We start from the raw sequence: 7,280 nt of genomic DNA, 5'->3' as shown, positions 1-7,280 counted from the left end.
GCTATCACCACCACCGGTCACTACCCTTCCAGGTTTGGCGAAATTTGGCTGTGGATTTGTAGCCAATTTTTCTGCAATGGAAATTCACAGCGTAAGTTGACATCCTGAAGATCTAATAGGTTCAATATTGACGACTGATCCTCAGAACACGTGATCAATATCTGGTTGGTCGGGGTACGAATCCAGGGACCTCCGCTGATCATCTGTTTGGAGAGGCCGCGGCACTACAGCGAGCAAGTGAGGTGGAAGTACAAGTAGCCTTGGAAAAACCCAAAGTGGGGCATCACAAGTAGGTGGGGACATCAATACCAGAGTGCAGCACAATATACTGCCCCAGCAGATACAAATACCACAGTGCAGCACAAAATACTGCCCCAGCAGATACAAATACCACAGTGCAGCACAAAATACTGCCCCAGCAGATACAAATACCACAGTGCAGCACAAAATACTGCCCCAGCAGATACAAATACCACAGTGCAGCACAATATACTGCCCCAGCAGATACAAATACCACAGTGCAGCACAAAATACCGCCCCAGCAGATACAAATACCAGAGTGCAGCACAATATACTGCCCCAGCAGATACAAATACCACAGTGCAGCACAATATACCGCCCCAGCAGATACAAATACCACAGTGCAGCACAATATACTGCCCCAGCAGAAACAAATACCAGAGTGCAGCACAAAATACTGCCCCAGCAGATACAAATACCACAGTGCAGCACAAAATACTGCCCCAGCAGAACCAAATACTGGCACCACCGCAGTATTCATTGTTCAGAGGATGGCGATACAGTTGAATTCCGAAGGGCACCTGCGAGAGGCAGCCAGTTACAAGAAGTTCAAGTACCTGATGCTCCTAGCATTAATTAAAGGGAACCTGTCAGGTACAAAATGCACCATAAGGGCTCATGCACACGAACGTGTGCTGGCTGGGCCCGTGTTGCGGACTTCAAATTGCGGTCTGCAATGCATGCGCACCGACTGTAGGGCCGCTGTATGCGAATGCAAGACCCATTCACCGCGATCCGCATCCGACAGTCCGCACCACAAAAAAGGAGTGCTTCCATGGGGTTCCGTGCCTCCGTTCCACACCGTACACTCCGGATTGCGGACCCATTCAAGTGAATAGGTCCACATCCGTGATGCGGTGTACAAACGGCCGATGCCTGTATATTGCGGACCACAATATGGGCACCGGCCACCACCGGCCGTGCGCATGAGGCTTAAACCACAAGCATTACCTTACAGATGTTGTCATCATATTTCTAAAGATATTTTGTCTTAGACATCCGATGGGCATGATTGCAGAAAAAGAACTTTGCCGCGCATATGTAAATGAGGTTCTTAAAATCAAGGCGGCAGCATCTTTCTCGCTTGAATCCAAGCTCACCACGTCCCCTTCCCACCTTTAGCAATTGTTCGACGGCCTTTGGTATACTTTCAGGCATTTCCAGGCACAGACTTGTGCACGAGCGAGCCACAGAGCTCCCAGAAGACGGGTACGCAGCAGTGGGGAACAATGCGCAGACGCCGTAAACGCAATCATATGGCGCATGTGCGAGAGGATGGAATAACCCCTGAAAGTATACCAAAGGCCATCAATCAAGTGCTAAGGGGCGGAAAGGCGGCATGGAGAGCTTGAATTTAAGAGAGAAAGCCGCTGCCCCCTTGACTTCAAGAAACTTTTACAACTATTTACATACGGCCTGCGGGGAACGCGCATCGGACATCTAAGACAAAAACATCTCGATTGAGGTTTATGGTGCATTTTGTAGCTGACAAGTTACCTTTAAGACCTCTTTCACTCGCCCGCTGTGTTCCGGTGACCTTATTGCAGGCCACATATGGTGGTTCCGCAATACACAGGGGCACCGGCCGCATTCACTTGAATGGGTCCGGAGATGCGGTGCGGAACGGAAGCACAGAACGGAACCCAACGTAAGCACTACGGAGTGCTTCCGTTCCGCAAAAAAATAGAACTTGTTCTATCTTTTTGCGGAACAGACGGATCAGGGACCCATTCAAGTTGAATGGGTCTGGATCCGTCCCGTCCGCTGCATGGACGCTGCCCGTGCATTGGGGGCCGCAAATTGCGGTCCCCAATGCATGGAACGGAACCACAACGGCCGTGTGAAAGAGGCCTAATGCTGAGAGCATCAGATCGTTATGTATCCAGCCAGTGGCCATAAGGAGGGTCTGGGTGGCCCCCTGGGTACTGGCCCACCTGGAAATTTCCCTGTATAGTCTATGGCCGGTCTGCCCCTGGATACTGCTGATCTCTCCTGAGGATAAGTCATCAATATCAAAAATCCACACAGCAGATCAATTTATAATTGGTAATGGGGTGCAGTTTGTGGGGTAAACCTACTAGACCCTTTAGGCATAAATAAGTGACTGACAACCACATGGCTGCGCGGTTGTCAGCTGCATATCGACCGCCCGCCATGTCCGGTTCTATCCTAACACTGATGGCAGACTGATTGGGGCACATTGACTAAGACCAGCTTTTTAGGTCAGTCCTAGTTTGCCTCTCTGCGCTGCCGTTAGGGCGTACGCCTCGTCATAAATTAAGCGCATCTGTGTCAATCCTTGAGCTTGGCGTAAAGACTACGCTGGTCCCATGACTGATGTAGTTTTTCGCTAGGCGTAAATGTAAGTAAATTTGCCGGGGCTCAAGTCTAGGCCCCCGACACATCCCTGTCACGCCCCATGGCGTAAAACTGTGAAAAGGGGACATGTGACTATTTTACACCTAAAATAGTCACAAGTCCCTTAGTAGATGGGCCCCATTATGTCGGCCCACACTTTGCACCCTCAGCTCGGGGGTACGTTAGCGGTCCCTGCTATCACCACCACCGGTCACTACCCTTCCAGGTTTGGCGAAATTTGGCTGTGGATTTGTAGCCAATTTTTCTGCAATGGAAATTCACAGCATAAGTTGACATCCTGAAGATCTAATAGGTTCAATATTGACGACTGATCCTCAGAACACGTGATCAATATCTGGTTGGTCGGGGTACGAATCCGGGGACCTCCGCTGATCATCTGTTTGGAGAGGCCGCGGCACTACAGCGAGCAAGTGACGTGGAAGTACAAGTAGCCTTGGAAAAAACCAAAGTGGGGCATCACAAGTAGGTGGGGACATCAATACCAGAGTGCAGCACAATATACTGCCCCAGCAGATACAAATACCACAGTGCAGCACAATATACTGCCCCAGCAGATACAAATACCACAGTGCAGCACAAAATACTGCCCCAGCAGATACAAATACCACAGTGCAGCACAAAATACTGCCCCAGCAGATACAAATACCACAGTGCAGCACAATATACTGCCCCAGCAGATACAAATACCACAGTGCAGCACAAAATACTGCCCCAGCAGATACAAATACCACAGTGCAGCACAATATACTGCCCCAGCAGATACAAATACCAGAGTGCAGCACAATATACTGCCCCAGCAGATACAAATACCACAGTGCAGCACAAAATACTGCCCCAGCAGATACAAATACCACAGTGCAGCACAAAATACCGCCCCAGCAGATACAAATACCACAGTGCAGCACAAAATACTGCCCCAGCAGATACAAATACCACAGTGCAGCACAAAATACTGCCCCAGCAGATACAAATACCACAGTGCAGCACAAAATACTGCCCCAGCAGATACAAATACCACAGTGCAGCACAATATACTGCCCCAGCAGATACAAATACCACAGTGCAGCACAATATGCTGCCCCAGCAGATACAAATACCGTAGTGCAGCACAAAATACTGCCCCAGCAGATACAAATACCACAGTGCAGCACAATATACTGCCCCAGCAGATACAAATACCACAGTGCAGCACAAAATACTGCCCCAGCAGATACAAATACCACAGTGCAGCACAATATACTGCCCCAGCAGATACAAATACCACAGTGCAGCACAAAATACTGCCCCAGCAGATACAAATACCACAGTGCAGCACAATATACCGCCTCATCAGGACCAAATACTGGCACCACCGCAGTATTCATTGTTCAGAGGATGGGGATACAGTTGAATTCCGAAGGGCACCTGCGAGAGGCAGCCAGGTACAAGAAGTTCAAGTACCTGATGCTCCTAGCATTAATTAAAGGGAACCTGTCAGGTACAAAATGCACCATAAGGGCTCATGCACACGAACGTGTGCTGGCTGGGCCCGTGTTGCGGACTTCAAATTGCGGTCTGCAATGCATGCGCACCGACTGTAGGGCCGCTGTATGCGAATGCAAGACCCATTCACCGCGATCCGCATCCGACAGTCCGCACCACAAAAAAGGAGTGCTTCCGTGGGGTTCCGTGCCTCCGTTCCAAACCGCACACTCCGGATTGAGGACCCATTCAAGTGAATAGGTCCACATCCGTGATGCGGTGTACAAACGGCCGATGCCTGTATATTGCGGACCACAATATGGGCACCGGCCACCACCGGCCATGCGCATGAGGCTTAAACCACAAGCATTACCTTACAGATGTTGTCATCATATTTCTAAAGATATTTTGTCTTAGACATCCGATGGGCATGATTGCAGAAAAAGAACTTTGCCGCGCATATGTAAATGAGGTTCTTAAAATCAAGGCGGCAGCATCTTTCTCGCTTGAATCCAAGCTCACCACGTCCCCTTCCCACCTTTAGCAATTGTTCGACGGCCTTTGGTATACTTTCAGGCATTTCCAGGCGCAGACTTGTGCACGAGCGAGCCACAGAGCTCCCAGTGGCCATAAGGAGGGTCTGGGTGGCCCCCTGGGTACTGGCCCACCTGGAAATTTCCCTGTATAGTCTATGGCCGGTCTGCCCCTGGATACTGCTGATCTCTCCTGAGGATAAGTCATCAATATCAAAAATCCACACAGCAGATCAATTTATACTGTAGACATTTTTTAACGGCGTGTGATTGCGATTTCTTACATTGCTGGTTCTGTAAGATGTTTTACTCCATTTCCGCTACGTGCAGCCGCACCCTAATATTCTTTCCTATCACAGCACGGAACAGCGACACAGCTCCATTCATTTGAATAGGGGTGTGCTGCACTACTCTATCAGTGCCCTCTTTCCTGGACCCCCACCGATCATAATTTTTGGCATATTTTAATGATTTGAAACACTCCTTCGGGGTGAATTGTGTGAGCATTATTGTGTGAGCGTTATTTAAGAGCTTCTGGTTGGCACACAATTTTGGCGCCGCTTATCTCCGGTTACAACTCAGTATTGTTTCTCCTAATGGCAGACACTGGGTGTACTGTATGGCATCTGTGGTCATATCCAGATTATGGAGTATGGCGTTTTAGCATCTAGTTGCACTGGGAGGGGGTGAAGGATCCACACTATGTCAAGAACATCCTGTAATATTGCGAAACACTTTTGATGTTTGTGGAGTGTAGTTAATTAATTATCTGGTTTGCCAAGTTTAGAAGGCAGAGAAGTCGTTGGCAGCTGATGTATATACTTTGACTCTGGCACATAATTAAAACATTGTTTAAGGCCTCATGCGCCGTTGCCGTATTGCGGCCCGTAAACAGCGGGTCCGCAATATGCAGGCACTGACCGTGTGCTCCCCACATCACGGAAGCGGACCCATTCACTTGAATGGGTCCGCAATCCGGAGTTGCGGTGAGGAACCCTACGGAAGCACTATGGAGGGCTTCTGTGGTGTTTCTGTCCGTTACTCCGCACAGCAAAAAAATAAAACTTGTTCTGTTTTTTTACGGTGCGGACGGATCACGGACCCATTGAAGTTGAATGAGTCTGCATTCGTCTGTGCCAGCCACATAGACGGTGCCCATGTATTGGGGACAACAATTTGCGGTCCCAAATGCATGGAACGGGCAGCATACGTTCGTGTGCATGAGCCCTAAAATGGAGTCAGTGTCACGATCAGTGTGGGGGGGGACTCCACACTGAACACAGGAGGGAAGGGGAACAGTAACTGGGCCTGGAAACTAGGGAAGAAACAGGTCACCTCCTAGACAACCCTAATCCGGGCCCTAACTATCTATCAATATGAATAGACCTTGAAGGTAGGAATATTCATAAGCAGGATACCTAGGCCCTGATTTCCCTATAAGACCCTGGAATAAGTATAGGACCAGAGACAACCCATTCCTCACCAGATGGACGAATGGAAGTCTCTGTCTCAGGCCCAGATACAACAACAGGGAATATAACAAATACAAACAAACACAACACTTAACTTCTGTAGAGATGGAAGAACAGGAACACCAAAGAGGATCTCACACCAGCTCAGCCAAACCCAGATGAAGCTATCAACCACATAGTCAGAAGGGTGGGGTGAGACTATAAATTCAGAGCAATAGATCTCCGCGGTGCGTTCTCCCTGCCGTAAACCACGTAACTTGGTCTCAGCCTGAGAGATCCGATCCGGGTCATCATAAATAAGACCCAAGGCTCTAAAATATTCATCTACCGACTGGTGATCCGGTCGGCAGAGAAAAAGCCCAAGACTGTGCATCATCCTTAAGCAAAGAAATGATCATACCCACATGTTGACACTCATCCCCAGAAGAGTATGGGCACAGCTTAAAGTACAATTTACACGATTCCCTGAACCGAATAAAATTGTCACTACCCTGAGAAAATCTGTCCGGGAGGGCAACCTTAGGTTCAGGGCAGGCCTGGTACCCACCTTGACGTTCTTAACCCCAGGGCGGTAGGATACAATGAAGTTAAATCTGATGAAAAACAGCGACCATCTGGCCTGCCTTGGATTTAGTCGTTTAGCCGACTCAAGGTAAGCCAGATTTTTGTGACCAGTAATCACCGTAATAGGATGAATTGCTCCTTCCAACCAATAGCGCCATTCTTTAAAAGCCAACTTAATGGCCAGCAATTCCCTATTACCCACGTCATAATTTCTTACAGCAGTCATAAGTTTTTTTAGAGAAAAAAAGCACATGGGCGCCATTTACTAGGTGAAGGACCTTGTGACAAAACTGCTCCCACCCCTACCTCGGATGCGTCAACCTCTACAATGAATGGCTGAGACACGTCCGGTTGCACCAGAATAGGGGCTGAAGCAAAACATTCCTCCACAGCAGAAAAGGCTTGTAATGCCGCCTCCGACCAAACAGTGAAATCAACCCCCTTCCTAGTCATGTCTGTTAAAGGTTTAACCACAGTTGAATAGTTCAAGATGAATTTACGGTAGTAGTTGGTGAATCCCAAAAATCGCATAAGCGCTTTCAGATTTTCGGGTCGATCCCAGTCCAACACC

The sequence above is a fragment of the Bufo bufo genome, chromosome 8, assembly GCF_905171765.1.
Source record: "Bufo bufo chromosome 8, aBufBuf1.1, whole genome shotgun sequence".
NCBI lineage: Eukaryota > Metazoa > Chordata > Amphibia > Anura > Bufonidae > Bufo > Bufo bufo.
Note: the sequence above shows the minus strand (reverse complement) of the source record.